Source organism: Oryx dammah, unplaced genomic scaffold (assembly GCF_014754425.2).
Source record: "Oryx dammah isolate SB20612 unplaced genomic scaffold, SCBI_Odam_1.1 HiC_scaffold_20, whole genome shotgun sequence".
NCBI lineage: Eukaryota > Metazoa > Chordata > Mammalia > Artiodactyla > Bovidae > Oryx > Oryx dammah.
Window position 1 is genome coordinate 54,593,435 of NW_024070204.1, and position 18,116 is coordinate 54,611,550.

Genomic DNA, 18,116 nt, shown 5'->3' on the forward strand with positions numbered 1-18,116 from the left:
ATTAGTTCCCAGGCTTTTTGTTTAGCTGGGCAGGTAGCAGGTTGGACCCACACTCTCATGCTCTAGGTATCCCTCTGAAATTCTAGTCTCTTCCAGCAAATCTACCTCATCACATAGCTCATTTCTGTTCATGATAGGTGCTGTTCTCTTTCAGAAAATCCCCTTTTAACTAAATGAGCCCACTGGGATGGGCTTGCCATTCCCTTTCCAGCTAAGCAGAGTTATGATCAAGTTCTTCATGGGCAGTAATGTTTCCTCAGTCCACTCTGGAACCAGTCAATAGTAACAAAAGATGCTGTCGTATATAATTCAATAGAAATGAGCTAAACAAACAGCCTCTGGGCAGAGAACTCCATCGATTCATCTTTATCAGTCATACTGCGATGACTTAGGTATATAGATAACAGATATGAGTACATATGTGCACAAAAATTTCATGCAAGCACAATCGTAGTGGCATTATTTGTGATAACGCCAAAGTTTCTCAAACCTCTGATATGGTGTGTTCACACAATGGAATGTTACGCAGCAGAGACTGAACAGATTAAAGCCACAGGCCAGTGCGGGAGGGGAAAACTGCCTGGAGATGTGCCAAGGGATACAGAGCTACTCTGCCGGGGCTGCCTGTACAGAGGTGGTGTCGGGGGAGAGAATGGGAGGCTGTCCTGCCCAGCAAGTAGCCTGAAGACAGATCACACGGAAGCCTCTGTGCCGGGTGTCAAGAGCAGGAGGTAACGCAGGAAACCTGTAGGAGAGAGAGCAACAGAGATCCTTTCTCCCACCAGATGGTCTCCTATGGGGCATTCTGCTTCGCCGTGCCTCCATTTTGACAAAGAGGGTTCAAGGTGGTCTGTGTCTATCTTTCAGAGCCTTTATTGCCAGAATGCAATTAGAGAAGGAATGGCTCAGAAGTGATACTCAGACTATCAGAATATTTATTTTAGAATCTTGGCTTTTGTGGGAACTTCTTAAATCATCCAAACGGGTCCCTGGAACCGGAGGCATCCAGTTAGAATGGCCTTTTCCATTTCCTGCTTCTCACCAGGAATGGATGAATCCATTACCCGATCAGAGATTGAAGAGTATGTTGTTAATGGTTTATGACTGTGCATCCATCATCAGATGAATTATATGTTGATTTCTCAGGAAATTGGAAAATCAGAGTAATTTTTAATTTAGGATATAAGTTGGGTAGTTAGCTTCTACTCTCTATATATTGATAAATACTCTTATTAACTGAATTTTAGGACGATGGATACATGTGTTAGGAAATGGAAAATTTCTACAAATGAGAAATTTTTTTGCTAGAAACACTTAGACCAAACCAAACAAAACACCAACCCTCTGAAATTCTTTCATTACAGTGCCATCAAAGAGATAGGAATAGCCTAAAATAGCCAGAACTCAGATTTAAAATCACAAATTCAGCATTCAGTATTGTCAAAACCCTCAAATGCATAGGCCTGTCTAGACAAGGCGATTCAACATTAATTTTATCAAAAGTTGATTTATAGGCTGGCTGTGCCTAATTTGTGAGTAATCTTTGAGTTCAGAGAAATTGCTTAGTTGAAATTTCATTATATATAAAGTTGTTGTTTATATTTGGTTCAGATCCTGAAACTTTGCAATTTGCCAGCTGTGGACTGAGAGGGGAAAAAATGTCTGACAGCTTTAAATGGGAAGACTAAGGCTGGGTTACCTTTCAAGACCAAACCAGGGTTTTTTAAATTTTGGTCCATTAAGCAAGGAGACTGTTGAAATTTATTCATTATGAAGGGGTGACACTTAACATGCCCCAATATTTATTATTATTATTACAACATAGTACTGGGCAAAATTACGATGTAAAATTTGTTTCTAAATCTTTCTCCTGTGGTGTCTCTTTCCTTTTCTTACTTTCCTTGGGCCCCAAGCCCCACCCAGCATTGCTCTAGGCTTGCCTGAACTTGAACATGGGTGTTCTCTGTTCATTTGTTTGACCTTTAGTCCATTCATTCACCTATCTATCCATCTACCCAATATATAGATTTATTTAACACATACTATACTAATAGGATAAAATCCATCTTAAGAAATGAATAGTTAATTGTGAGCCTTCTAAGAGATGATATCCATCCTTTTGGGGTTTTAGCCATTCATTAGTAATTGGGAAAGCAATTCCAAATTGGTTGGTTGAAAAGAATACAAATAGCAAGCTGATTGGGATACCTCTCAGTCAACACCCAGTGATCTTTGGACTTGATGGTGGAAAGAGATTTTCTTTTCCTGAAAAGAAGAATAGAAAGATTGTTTCATGTATTGTGCGAAGAAATGTAAGCTTGTGCTATCGATGAAGCCATCACCTATGTCCTTGCCAAAATGGCCTTCCCGGGGACAGCTCGGTCAACTACTTAGAGTCAGTACCTTTACCTAGGGAGCTGCATGGTGGCCTATACTTTTGTAGATGGGTGTAGGTCTCTAGGACTTTTCCTTCATCTCTCACCCATGAGTAAATTACAACTAGGAAGTGAGTAAGAAAGAGTGACTTAGAATGAGTTATATAACCTTCCATATTCACAGCCATGGAGTGGGTCTTTCTGAATGGACATGTAGCTCTCTGTTAGCTTTACGTCTAGCTTCCATTCTAGTGATCATGCCACCAGTCACTCCAGCAGTTTCAGCAAGTGACTCCCAGTTGTTGCTTCTGATCCATACATTTCAGAAGAGTAAGATGATCCCAAGGGTACCACCCCTGCAAATAGAATAACTCCTCTCTTTGGTTAGGTATAGAAAGTGGAGGAGGGTTTGGAATTTCTTCTTTTTTTTTTTTTTGAAAGTAGCCTTTTTTGTTTGTTTGTTTTTTAATCCTTTGGTATCTTACCTATGATAGAATCACTAGAAGAGGAAATATGGGAGGTTATATAAGTCATTGCTTTTTGCATCCTCATGTTGTGATGCGATTAATTCATATAGGAAGTATAGTCATCAAGTGGTTTATAGAACATCTCAAGTGGGACTCAAATAGGTGGTTTATTTTTCTCCTATCACTTTTTAAAAACACCCTTTTTTGAATCACTTTTCTTTTGTATCCTTTAATAACATCTTGGGGAGATTCAGTGTTTTTAGTCATTTTCAGATATTGAAAAGTCCAGTCTTGTTTGGTCTATGTTGAAACTTAAATGTCACATCCAATTTACTGGCCCATAGCCAGCCAGGCCTCAGCTTGAGGTATTTGTATTAGCAGTGAAAGGGGTACCGTCTTTTTCTTCTTCCTCCCTTTTCTGCTTTTATCTCCTCCTGGGCTGGGCTGGACAAATGAGAGAGATTTCAGAAAAGAGCCAAAGTCTTTTGATTTCACTGCTGTTATTGTGGTCTTTCTCTGGGTGTCCACAGCTGCTGAGTGCCTGGTATCCACATGCTGCTTCCCTTTGAGGTAGGTGAGTGGGTCCTTTCGGGAGCATAGCTAGAGGCATCTTCGATGCAGAGTTCTCTGACCTGGGCCCAGAAAGGGAGGGAAAAGCCAGAGCATTCAAAACAAACAGACGTTGTACACCTCCAAAGATTCCAGCCTTTTGTCCTTGTGGATCAGTGGTTCTGCAAGCTGGCTGTGTGTTAGAATCACCAGGAAAGCCTTTAAAAGACTGTTAGTGTTTGGGCCCAACCACGAAGATTCTGACTTGATTGGGCTCAGACATGAGTGCTTTTGAAGAGCTCGCCAGCTTATTTTAGTGTGTAGCCATGTTTGAGAACCACTGTATAGTGGGCATGGGGATGTTATGTTAGTTGCCCTCCCTAGTAAATGCCATGAGATGTGGCTGGTGGCTATCTTAAGAACGTGGGGTGTATAAAATACCTGTTGCTTTGTGGCTTTGTGACCTTAGCTGAAATGTTCATGATCAACAGGGAAACTGCATTCATTATCCTGTCATTTTTCTACATCTTCCTGGTTCCCTTGCTATCTTGGCATCTTCTCCTTTAAAGAGAAGTTACATAGAAAAAGCTGCAGTTTGCCTTTTACTAATAAAGGTAGAGACTCTGAAAGGTAAATTCTTTGAAATTGTACCTCACCCCAGCAGGTTCTGGAGCTCTCTGGAGGGATCATCAGCTGATAACATAATTCTACTTTTCCAACTAGATTAACAAAGAAACTCGAGAAACTGCAGACATATTCACGTGACATTTTATTTCCTGTTGTTCCTTCACCCCTTTCTCTAACACATTTTACTGGCAACTTCAGTATGAAAATAGTATCTTTGTTACTGAGATTTTCATCAGTTTCTGCTACTGAAACTGAGTAGCATGAGGTTGTGCATGAATCCATTTACTTTTATCTTCTGAAACAATAATAATTATTTCCATAGCAACAAATTTTAGCGTCAGAAACGGAGCTAATGACTTCAGGTGAGGAATAAAGAACAGGAGCCAGTGACCAGTGTACTTCTCCAAAAGCGGTGAAAGCCACCCTGGGGAACACGATTTAGTGATGAAGCAGAATCCTCCCTAAATAGAAATTTCAGGGTTTTTTCCCCATGACTCATCAGTGACTTTAAAAGTAGTTCCTATTGGCAATACATTTACAGTTTTGGGTATGAATGCTGCCAAAAAGGCCACAAATGACTTTCCAGAATTAAATCTATGTGGTTCAAGATGGGAACGAAGCATGAAAAGCAGAGGCCGTCTGGCGACTGTTGAGGCTAGGCTATGAAGTTGTGCCCTGGTTACAGGCATATGCGGAAGTCGGCGAGTGCATAGCGGCATCGTTGGGGGAGAGCGTGCACTTCTCTTCCTCTTCCTCTTTCCTCCCAAGGGACAATTCTGGCGTCTCACAGCTCTAACTGTAGAGAATTGGGTCCATGTCTTTGGGTTACAAACAAGGCCCCAAAAGTGGAAAAACTGAATCTTGGTGGAACCAGTACCTGACAAAGACTCAAGGGATCTGAGGTTTTTTAAAATTTTTTTCTTCTTTTTCTGCCATTAATGAGTTTTGTGGTTTAGAAAAACTAACAACCTTATTAGGCTCTAATTGTAAGATGAGCCAGACAGTCTCCACTTATGCTTCTTCACAGCTTGATTGCTCTATGAATTTCTGTCCTGTTCCTTGTCCATCACTCTCCATTATGCAGGAGAATCTTGATCCAGTTGATTTTTTGCTTTTCACCCTTTTCCCAATTGTTGGCTCTTTGGAGAGTCTCATTACCAGTTAGGAAGAACAACTGAACAGATATCTTTTAAATCTGGATTGTTTATGATTTGGTAGTAGAAATGGCTAATTATTAATGAAAATAGACGCTTTCCCTTCCATCGTATAGAATTGGTCAGTGCCCGTGCTCCCAAGTGAGGCTCTGTGACTCAGTTCTGCTGCTAGGATGTAAGGGGAGTTGATGCGTGTCGCTGCCGAGCCAAGGTGGACAGGAAGCAGAGCGCCGCCTCTGTGTTGTCCTCCTCCTTTGGTTTGCTGGATGTCTATGCCCAGAGCAACCTTGGAAGCCCACGCTGGAAACAGCTGAGCTTCTGTCAGCCTGGGTTCCTGAATGACTGAGTGGAATGGGGCAGGATGCACACCAGGAAAATCCATAGTTTTCTACTGTTTTAAAAAAAATTTTTATTTTACTTCAATTTTATTTATTTTTAAAATACATATATTTAATTAATTATTTTTGGCTGTGCTGGGTCTTTGTTGCTATGTGCGGACTCTTTCTAACTGCAGGGATGGGTTACCCTGTTGTGGTGCCTGGGCCTCACCGCGGTGCCTTCTTTTGTTGAGGGGCACAGGCTCTAGGCATGCGGCCTTCAGTAGCTGAGGCTCATGGACTCTGCAGCCCAAGCTCAATGGTTATGGCACACAGGCTTAGTTTCGCTGAGGCATGTGGAATTCTTCCCAGACCAGGGATCAACCCCATATCCTCTGCATTGGTAGGTGGGTTCTTATCCACTATACCACCAGGAAAGTCCTCTACTGTTTTAAGCTATGAATATTAAGGGTTTTATTTCTCATAATTGCTACTGTTACCCTGACCACTATAATTTGAAACATTATCATTCTTCCTCTCAACAGCTCTTGAGATAAGCCTTTCTTCCCAAAGGTGAAATGTCACCATGATGATCTGAAGAAACTGTCTAAGAGGGTTTCCTAATAGAACATTTTATGATTGAAGGTTGGGGAGCAGTGATTCATTTTCTGGAGATATGCAGTTAGATTCCTTGAGATGGGTATAGGAATGTGGTGGTAGTTTAGGAAGTGAAAGACTTTAATTGCACCAGAAAGTACCTCGCATCCCCACTACCAACAGAGAAGGCAGAGCCTGAATTGTAATGACACATGGGTAACCATGGACACCAGCAATTGACAGACTTTGAATGGACTACCAGAACCTGGGGCTATCTCTGTTTTTAGACTCTGTAAGACCTATGGGTTTTCTGTTTTAAAATTTTTGATCCTTTCTTATAAGGCATCGCTGACATCTGATTGATCTTGTTCTTCTTGTCAACCTTGGCCACTTGGAGCTTGAACTGGGTTTAATTTGATTTAGAAAAAGAAAGAAATGTGACATTTCATGTACTCTGGTGTCTTTGGTATTGGTTATAAATAGACTGATAATCCCTGTGGGTGCTGTATAAAGGTAGATGTATAATGCATGGTATTCAATGGCAGAAAGCTGTAGTGTGCAAGGTAGCTTAAGTGTCTAAGCAAACACTGTCACCTTTGTGGATTAGCTGAAAACGTGAAAGTGAAAGTTGCTCAGTCGTATCCAACCCTTTGCGACCCCAGGACTATATAGTCCATGGAATTCTTCAGGCCAGAATACTGGAGTGGGTAGCCGTTCCCTTCTCCAGGGGATCTTCCCAATCCAGGGATCAAACCCAGGTCTCCTGCATTGCAGGCGGATTCTTTACCAGCTGAGCCACAGTGGATTAGCTGAGAAAACATTAAAATCCGTGTATATGATGCTTATGTTACTTTATCTCCAAATCATTAGCCCCATTTAGTATATGCTGTAGACTGCAAACTCGTTTTAACATCAGTTTAAGAAATCCATGGGGTTGCAAAGAGTCAGACATGACTGGGTGACTGAACGGAAGAAAAATAGAGTTAATAAAATAAATTGACTGATACTGCGTGAGAACAAAGGTCGCACAATACTCACTAAATCTGACAGAAATACCTTCAAGGCTACTCATATTCCTACTACTATCTCAACTTGCCTAACTAGGCATCAACTGTACCTAGAAAATATTTTTTGCAAAAAAGTTAGAAAAATATGCATATTAGGTGTTAAATAGGAAAATAAACATTCTGAGACTCAGCTGTTTAAGTAGATAGTGTTGATGAAAAGAAAAGCTATTATGCTGGAAGAAGGTATCAGGCTAATCAGTAGGGGAAAAAAAGTGTAAAGTTAGTGGATTTAGGGATCCTGGTATGTGTGCTATGATCTTATATATGAAAAAATACTCAAGGAGAGAAAGCAGGTATAATGGTTTGCTTTCTTTTAACCCCAATAATGAAGTGATTAAGAATGTACTGTGTATCTATGGCTGATTCATATTGATGTTTGACAGAAAACAACAAAATTCTGTAAAGCAATTATCCTTCAATTAAAAAATAAATAAATTAAAAAAATATATTGTGCTCCCATAGAGCAGGGATTTTAGCTGAATATGCCTATATCGTTTGGCCTGGAAATGGCTCCCCTATTTTATACCAATGGATTTATACTGAGGAGGAAAACAACATTATAGGGCAGTCAAAAGTATTTAGAAGTGGTGATGCATGTAGTCTTTCTAGGTCTGTTTTGGAAAAAGATCTGGGGAGAAGGACTGGATGGGTTTGTAGATAGATGGAGGAGGTCATTCAGGGAAGAGAGTTTTGAGTTTTGTATTAAAGGATTAACTTTTGCTCAACATGCTTAGGAGAGCTGTTGAGTGTGGCTGCCCTGTTGCTCCTTCCATTGATTCTTGTGTCACTGTGGGTCATAAATCACCTACCTGCATATCTACATGAGCTCCCTGCTTTGGCATGGAAAGAACAATGGCTACAAAGGGGGCAGAAGCTTCCTCTTGGTGCTCTGTGGGAGCTGACTTATGTTTCTAGCAATCTAGGCAGCTTGTTAATTTTCCTGTCTCTCTTATTTTTACCAGGGAGGTAAGGAATGTTAAAACAGGCAAAGACTACTTGTGTTGGTTTTCAAAGTGTGAAGATGGCAGCTTCTCACTAAGCAAGGATTTAGCTTCTTAACTTTTGAGTCCCGTGGCACACAGTACAGTAGCAGGCATGTAATATGCATTTTGACAACTTCGAGTAGAAGAATATGTGGCTGAATTTACAAATGAAGCACAACTATACCCCAAAGATACTGCAGGTTTGGGTCCAGACTGCTTCAATAAAGTGAGTGTGGCAATAGTGTGAGTCACATCACTTTTTTGGTTCCCCAGTGTATATAAAACTTATGTTTACACTGTTTTGTAGTCTGTTAAGTATACAAAAACATGATGCCTAAAAATGGTAAAAATACTTTATTGCTTTGTTGTTGTTCAGTCACTGTAGGTCGTGTCTGACTCTTTGCGACCCCATGAACTGCAGCACACCAGTCTTCCCTGTCCTTCACCATATCCTGGAGTTTGCTCAAACTTATGTCCATTGAGTTGGTGATGCCATCCAGCCATCTCAACTTCTGCCGTCCCCTTCTCCTCCAAAAAATGCTAATCGTTCTCTGAGCCTTCAGTGAGGCATGGCCTCTTTCCTGGTGGAAAGTCTTGTTTCAGTGTTCATGGCAGTCCTCCTTGTCACTTCTTTATCCTGCCACTAACTTTTGAAAAAAATTGGGTCAGTTGTCCTTTCGATTTCTGGATTTTTCTATTTGCTTCCTGTGGTGTCAATTAACTTGGACCTTTATCACTTGACTTCCTTAATTGATTCTATTCAATTTCAACTTTTGTGGCAAGAATATTTCATACATTATGCTCTGTGACCCATGTTATAAAATGTCAGACAGTATATAATTCTGGGTGCACTTATTCTTAGTAATGCCAAGATAGATCACTAGGTTCAGGTGATGATAGCTCAATCCCTCCTATGTAAACTCCCCAACAACCTTTTGTGTAATATTTTAATCCCTGATTATTGTTGACTGATTCTTTGATGAGGGAATGAAAAGTAGTGATTTTTCTAATTAGATTCTACCATCTTTTCCATGTTTATTGGATGAAAATTTTTGGGAAAAACCCACTTTTCCTTAACAAATTAGGCTATTTGGTTACTGTTAGATATAGTTCATACAAGGAAAGAAGGATAAATGCTTATTTTTTCCTTTTAATAGTTTTCAGACCAAGGAATTGATGTCTTAAATATTCCTGATTATGTTCAGGAAGTCAGGTTTGGAGACTTATATTTTATTTTCTCTCTTTCATGTCTGCTCGCTCTCTAATATTATGAACTCATGGGTGTTAAGATAATTATAGGTGTACATACCTCAGAGATATTGTGGGTTTGCTTTTAGACCACTGCAAGAAACCAAATATCACAAGAAAGTGAATCACGTGAAATTTTTTCCTAGTGTGTATAAAGTTATGTTTATGCTATGCTGGAGTCTGGGCTTCCCAGGTGGCGCTAGTGGTAATGAACCCTGCTGCCAGTGCAGGAGACACAAGAGATGCGGGTTGATCTCTGGGTCGGGAAGACCCCCTGGAGGAGGGCATGGCAGCCCACTCCTGTGTTCTTGCCTGGAGAATCTCGTGGACAGAGGAGCCTGGTGGGCTACAGTCCATGGGGTTACAAAGAGTCAGACAGGACTGAAGGGATTTAGCACACACATGTGGTAGTCTAGTGTGTAATAGCATTGTGTCTAAAAAAGAAATGTATATACATTCATTAAAATGATTTTGCTAAAAGTCCTAAATATTATCTGGACCCTCAGTGAGTCATGGTGGAAGGTCTTGTCTCAGTGTTGATGACTGTTGACTGATCAGTGGTTGCTGAAGTTTGAGGTGACTGTGGCATTTTCTTAAGACAACACTGAAGTGTGACTCATCAGCTAACTCTTGCTTTCGTGGATGATTTCTCTGTAGCATGCAATGCTGTTGATAGCATTTTACCCACAGAAGACTTCTTTCAAAGTTAGAGTCAATCCTCTCAAATCCTTCCACTGCTTTATCAACTAAGTTTGTGCAGTATGCTAAATCTTTTGCTGTCCTTTAATCTGCACAGCATCTTCACCAGGGTAGCTTTCACCTCAATAAGCCACTTTTGTTGCTCATCCATTAAAGTCTTATCCTGAAATTGCAACAATGCAGTCACATATTCAGGCTTCACTTCTAATTCTCTTACTCTTTCCACCACATTTACAGAGATTTCCTCCACTGAAGTCTTGAACCCCTCAGACATCCATGAGAGCTTGAATTCTTCCAAATTCCTGTTCAGTTCAGTTCAGTCGCTCAGTTGTGTCTGACTCTGCGACCCCATGAATCGCAGCACGCCAGGCCTCCCTGCCCATCACCAACTCCCGGAGTTCACTCAGACTCACATCCATCAAGTCCGTGATGCCTTCCAGCCATCTCATCCTCTGTCATCCCCTTCTCCTCCTGCCCCCAATCCCTCCCAGCATCAGAGTCTTTTCCAATGAGTCAACTCTTTGCATGAGGTGGCCAGACTACTGGAGTTTCAGCTTTAGCATCATTCCTTCCAAAGAAATCCCAGGGTTGATCTCCTTCAGAATGGACTGGTTGGATCTCCTTGTAGTCCAAGGGACTCTCAAGAATCTTCTCCAACACAATTCCTGTTAATGTTGCTACTTTGACCTCTTCTCATGAATTAAAGATATTCTTGATGGCATCTAGTATGGTGACTCATTTCCAGAAAGTTTTCAATTGACTTTGCTCAGACCCATCAGAGGAATCACTATCTATGGCAGCTACAGCCTTGTGAAATATATTTCTCAAATAATAAGACTTGAAAGTCTAAATTGGTCCATGATCCATGGGCTGCAGAATGTATGTTATGTTAGCAGGCATGAAAACAATATTAAACTTGTTGTACATCTCCATCAGAGTTCTTGGGTGACCAGGTGATTTTTGAAATGAAACTCCCCCCGCTGCCCCCGAGTCACAGGTCTCAACGGTGGGCTTAAAATATTTAGTAAGCCATGTTGTCAATAGATGGGCTGTCATCCAGGCTTTGTTTTTCCATTTAGAGAGTTCAGGCAGAGTAGATTTAGCACAATTCTTAAAGATCCTAGGATTTTTCAGAATGGTAAATAAGCACTGGATTCAACTGAAAGTAACTAGCTGTATTTGTCTGTAGTAAGAGAGTCATCTTGTCCTTTGAAGCCAAGCTTTGACTTCTCTTTAGCTATGAAAGTCCTGCATGGAATCTTCTTCCAATATAAGGCTGTTGTGTGCATGAGTGCTAAGTCGCTTCAGTCATGTCCAACTCTGTGTGACCCTATGGATTGTAGCCAGCCAGGCTCCTCTGTCCATGGGATTCTCCAGGCAGGAATACTAGAGTGGGTTGCTGTGCTTTCCTCCAGGGGATGTTTCTGACCCAGGGATTGAACCTGTGTCTCTTACATCTACCTGCATTGGCAGGTTGGTTCTTTACCACTAGCGCCACCTGGGAAGCCCTATAAGGCTGTTAGGTCTACACTGAAAATCTGTTTACTATAGTCACCTTTATTAACAATCTTAGCTGCTGCTACTGCTAAGTCGCTTCAGTCATGTCCGACTCTATGCGACCCCATAGATGGCAGCCCACCAGGCTCCGCCGTCCTTGGGATTCTCCAGGCAAGAGCACTGGAGTGGGATGCCATTGCCTTCTCTGACTGAAGAGTGAGGCTGCTGCTGCCAAGTCGCTTCAGTTGTGTCTGACTCTGTGTGACCCCATAGACAGCAGCCCACCAGGCTTCCCCATCCCTGGGATTCTCCAGGCAAGAGCACTGGAGTGGGGTCCCATTGCCTTCTCTGAACGATCTTAGCTAGATCTCCTGAATAACTTGCTTCAGCTTCTACGTCATCATTTGGTATTTCACCTGGCACTTTTATGTTACAGCTATAACTTCTTTCCTTAAACCTCAGGAACCAACCTCTACTAGCTTTAAACTTTCCTTCTGCAGCTTCCTTACCTCTCTCAGTATTCACAGAACTGGAGATATTTAAGGCTTTAACTTGAATTAGGCTTTGGTAAGGGACTGTTTTGCCTGATTTGATTTTTTATCCAGACCACTAAAACTTTCTTCTTATTGGCGATAGGGCTGTTTTACTTTCTTATTGTTTGTGTGTTCACTGGAGTAGCAGTTTGAATTTTCTTTGAGAATTCTTCCTTTGCATTTACAACTTGGCTAACTGGCACAGGAGGTCTAGCTTTCAGCTTGTCTCTGCTTTCGACATGTCTTCCTTGCTATGCTTAATTATTTCTATCTTCTGATTTGAAGGAAAAGACCTGTGGTTCATCTGAACAGTTAGAGACCACAATAGGGTTATTATGGAGAGGGAAATGGCACCCCACTCCAATACTCTTGCCTGGCAAATCCCATGGATGGAGGAGCCTGGTAGGCTGCAGTCCATGGGGTCACAAAGAGAATGAACGACTTCACTTTGGCTTTTCACTTTCATGCACTGGAGAAGGAAATGGCAACCCACTCCAGTGTTCTTGCCTGGAGAATCCCAGGGACGGAGGAGCCTGGTGGGCTTCTGTCTATGGGGTCGCACAGGGTCGGACACGACTGAAGCGACTTAGCAGCAGCAGCAGAGGGTTATTCTGTGGCCTAATTTCTACATTGTTGTGTCTCAGAGAACAGGGAGGCCTGGGAAAGGGCAAGAAACCAGGAACCGCCAGTTAGTGACGCAGTCAGAACACAGAGCATCTGTCCATTAAATGGCATGATTTGTGCATCTAAAACAATTACAATAGTAATATTAAAGATCACAGGTCACCTAACAAATGTAATAGTGATGAAAAACTTTGAAATGTTGTGAGCATTAACAAAGTGTGACAGACAGGAAGTGAGGAAATGTTACTGAAAAAAAAAGCACCAATAGACCTGCGCAATACAAGATTGCCACAGACCTTCAATTTGAGAAAAATATTCAATAACTGTGAATAAAGCAAAATGCAATGAATTGAGGGAGAAAAATAGTATCTATCTTTTATGTGCTTCGAGAAGTACAAACCCTCTCTATGTCTAGATGTAAACTTGACGTTGAAAAAGAAATTCTTAAGGTAAAATTATAAAATCAGCTTTATTGTTTCATAGTAGCCTCTACATAAGCATTGGTGGGGCTATTTCACTTTGACATCTTGAATGAAATTTTTAGATAGAGTCCATAGCTTATCTGTTCATTCTTATGAATAGAAAGTCTTCTGGTCTCTTGAGTGTGAGTTTTATGTGAATGCTGCTAACATCTTCATAATAGTTCCAAACTAGAAACAACCTCCATATCCATTAACAAGTGAAAGGAATATCTATACAACGGGATAATATTCATCAATCAAAAGCAATAGACTATTGATGTAGAAAACATGGATGGATCTCAAAATAAATATGTTGAGTAAAAGACACCAGACAAAAATGAGTATATACCATATGATTCTATTTATATAAAACTCTATAAAATGCAGACTAATCTTTAGCGACAGAAAGCAAAGTGGCAGCTGCCAGGGAGGAATGAGAAGGAGAGTTTCTATACAGGGATACAAAGACATTTTGGGGAGTGATTGACAAGTCCACCATCTTGATTGGGGTGCTAGTTTCATAGGTATGTATGGAGGTGAACTTTATCCAATTGTATGCTTAATATGTGCAATGTGTTATACAATAATTATATCTCAGTAAATTCATTAACAGTAACACCAAAAGCCTTCAGTTCAGTGTCGGGGCCCCACTGCTGGAGCCTGAAGCCCTCAGCAGGCCTGGTGTGTGTGCTCCCCTTAGCCCTTAGACGTGTCTGCACTGGGAGTATGGGGAGGCAGAAAGCGGGGTGCTGCGGTTTCCAAGCAGGCTGGCCCACAAGTTTCCTAAGTGGAGGGGAGCGGCAGCCCTGCCAGGGAAACCTAGGTCCTGGTTTTCCTTAGACAGAGACTGGTGACAGAAACCGGTGTGCTGATCTGGAGAAGAGGGTGAAGGGAACCGCACCGCACAGGTTTTACGGACGCCGTACTTCCTGGAGAAAGAGCCAGGGCCACACCACACACACACATTCCTGCAAAGACAATCAAAGATCAAAATGTAGTTTCATCAGAAATCAATTCTCCAGTCTCTTTGGTTTGGGGTGGACGTGCTCGTTTGGTTTATGTAAGATTCAGCTGGGTTTTTCCTCTCCAGGTTTGTCAACATACAGCGTGGTATAAGGTGGACCATAGGATGGTCTGACTTACATACATCATGAAATGATTCCAGTAAGGTTAGGGAGCATTCATCATCTCGTATAGATACAAAAGTAAATAAAAAAATATTTAAAATATTTTTTCCTTGTGATGACAACTTAGGATTTACTCTTAACAACTTTTCTATATGATCCAAGTGTTACATATATATTATATCACCAGTACTTATTTATCTTATACCTGGAAGTCTGCACATTTTGATTGCCTTCTTCCAAGTCTCTCTTTCCCAACTCTTTCTGGTAACCACAAACCTCTTTTTCTATGGGTTTGTTTTTGAAGTATAATTGACTTAGAGCACTACACTAGTTCCTGATACACAACAAAGTGATTTGATAGTTTCTTTTACTTCCCCTTTATTCTGCCTTTTCTTTCTTAGAAGAGTGCCTTCAGGTAATATTTGAACTGTTTATTTTTTTAAAAAAGATAATTTCCAGTATCCAAACAAATTTGGGGACCAAATTTCTGACCTTTCTATTTATATGTTAAATACTAGATTTTTTGGGGGGGAGGCAATTTCAGTGACCAAATTTTCTTTTCATAGTCTTTGAGAGACATTGACAAGAAGTAGCATCCCAGTACTTTTTAGAATTGAGAAACCATGTCCCATAGTGTTAACAGAGAATTGTGGACTTGAGTAGGAAGCTTTTCTATTGTGACATGCTAATTTTAGATGGAGGTTTTCAATATTCTCAGGGGAAGGAAGCCTTAAAACTGCCTATCTGAAGTAAACAAGTGTGTAATTTATGGATTTGGGTCAGTTTGAAAATATATTTGTATATGATGGGAATAGCCTTTTTTGTGTATGAATACTTAACTGGATTAATTAGTTTTAAAAGTATTTACTGAGTATCTGTTATCTCCCAAGTATTCTGGGTACAACAGTGATTAGGATGCTGCCCCTTGGGTATTCTGATTTATTTGTGTGTTCTTGGATTTTTGGTTGGAGACAAGAGACTCTTTACTTTGTGTTTTAAATTATATGGAATTAAGATAGCATATTTTCCCTAAGTGAGAAAGTTGAGAGAAGGATAGACCCTCAGATTTCAGAGTTGCACTGTTTCTCCAACCATGGCTGGCTGGGTCATTTTGCAGACTTTATTTTCTCAAAGCCCCTTTCTCCTGACAACCCTGTATGGGGAGCTCATAATTGTTTGCACAGTGTTTGGAAATCTTCAGAAGCAAGCTACAGTGAGTATAAAATGACATTCAAGAGACAAAGAATTTAAGGCTAGTGTTGGTTTTTCTTTTCCTAATGCAAATATCTGTTATTTTTCTCAGTGAGGATCACCAGACAATGGAAGCTGCCAAATATTTACAATAGAAATTTCTTGCTTTGTAACTTGGATCCTGTGTGGGAGGATTTCTGATTATTTATAACTATTTACTTTTAGCTGGTGACCTGACTTTCTATTTTATAATCACTTATTTTATAGTTACACTGTTGGAAGCCTGAACAAATGTTGTTAAGTTTTCCATGGTCTCACTTCTAGTTTCCTATACTCAGCAAAATAATAAGAGCAGTAGTACCATTTTCAGGAGTGAAGCCACTTAGGGAGGGCTCAGCATATGTCAATGAGATGAATAACAATAACCATAAAACATAAGGCACACACAGGCTGGCAAGGTCATTGTGTGTGTGTGAGAGAGAGGGACAGAGATTAACATCTTACTAGTTATCTTACTGACATCCAATGGCTTGACTTCAGAATGTGTTTTGGAACTTTATATGTCATATTCTTAGTTTTATGTCTTGAGCTTCCCAGATGGCTCAGAATCCATCTGAGGTGGTAAAGAATCAACCTGCCAGGGCAGGGGATGCAGGTTCGATCCCTTGGTTGGGGGACCATACCCTGGAGAAGGAGATGGAAACCCACTCCAGTATTCTTGTCTGTTAAATCCCATGGACAGAGGAGCCAGTTGGGCTATAGTTCGTGGGGTCGCAAAGAGTGTGACACGACTGAGTGATTGAGCCCACACCAGTGGTCCTGACAGCCACTTGGCCATTGTTAAAAATAGGGACCACAAGATTGTGATTTGTACTATTTTGAACACATTAAATTGCCTAAGCTCAAAACATTCTGACGTACTGGCAGTTTGCTCTACAATATCAAATATTCTCAAGTTGGAAGGCCAACTTTGGCCATAGACTGCTAATCAAGGAGGAGCCAGTCAGGTAAGGTAAATGAATGTAGTGGAATGTCTTTAGTGTAAAGGAAAATAACTAATACAAAAGATGAAAAACACCCAGGCCTTCTCAGGCTAGGATGCTCTTCTCACTTTTGGTAGCGAAATGGGCTCAAAGAAACGTTTTCAGCAATACAGAACAGTAGGTCCAAGGTGACGTTGCTCATCCACAGTGACCCAGGGCACTGCAAGCTTCTAGAAATTTCACCTCTGCAAATGAAAGGGAGATATGCTAGGGACATATTTCTCTCTTCCTCCTGATCAGGCATAACTGGGGTGCCATGCTGTGGTGGGTGCTGCTGTGAGTTTGCTGCCCTGGATTTCTGGGCTGGGGGCTGCCACCACAGGGGATCATTTCTGGTCACTTTGGAGGTACTTTCCTCCCAGGGTGCTTCATTCCTTAAATGTAAGTGTGATCACCTATATCACTCTTCTGCCCGAAGCCCCTGAGTGGTTTCTCTTTGTGTTTACTGATTCCTGCTTTTGCCTACAGTCTTAGCTCTCCCCACATCACACTTCATGCTCCAGCTCCACCGAATTTACCCACGTACATTTTTGTAACAGAGGCCAGATACATTACTGTCTGGACCTTAGAATATTTTGTTCTTCCTGCATTAGGATCACTTTCTCTCTCTTCCCTTCCCCACCCCCCTCTCTCCTCCCCATCGCCCCCTGCCACCGCCACGCATGTTCGGCCATTATAGATGTCACTTCCTCAGGGAAATATTCTTGACTGCTCCCGGCCCCCAGGTCTGGGTTAGGAATTCTCTAATGCTTAAGAAGAGAACCATGTCCTTCTCAGACTGTTGCTAAAGTTATTATCTTAAGATTTTCATGCTTGCCTTGCTCCCCACCCTGACTTCCCCGATAAGCTCTGTGAGGGCAGGGATCTTGTATTCTGTTACTGATTTTTTTTTTTTTTTTTTGCTGCAATTAACCCTCTTGTACTATTTTTTGTTACTGATTTTTTTTTTGGGGGGGGGATCTTGTATTCTGGTTGTACCCTCAGTGCCTGAGTCAATGACTAGCACATAGCTAGGTGTTCAGTTAATATGTGATTAAAAGCCACCTTACATAGGCTGAATTTATGGGAGATTAAAACTCATCTAGTGAATTGGAACACACATGAGTGTCCTGTATCTAACCTGATCAGACATGTTTTCTTAAAAAAATATAAATTTGAGGTGCAGTTGATAAAGCAGCTGGAAGTGATGGATTATTGTTTCTGATGAGATGACAAGATGCCCTGGGTTCCCAGAGCTGCCACCAGACCTGAACAGTGACAAACTTTGGTTCCAGTTTTTTGTGAGCCTTCTTCTTTCTCTTAGTGTTGGACATTTGGCCTCAGATTAACACTTTGGTGGCTGAGATGTTTTCTCATGCCTCCTGAATCTTTACCTGTCCTTATGCACCATGGACGTGAGGGGACCTGACCCTCTGTGCCTTTGAAAATCTGAATATGATTTATAATTGGTTATCCACGGGTGTCACATCTATGGGTTCAGCCAACTGCAGATTGTGTGGTACTGTGGTATTTACTTTGAGGGTCCACACATAAGTGGACCCTCAAAGTTCAAACCTG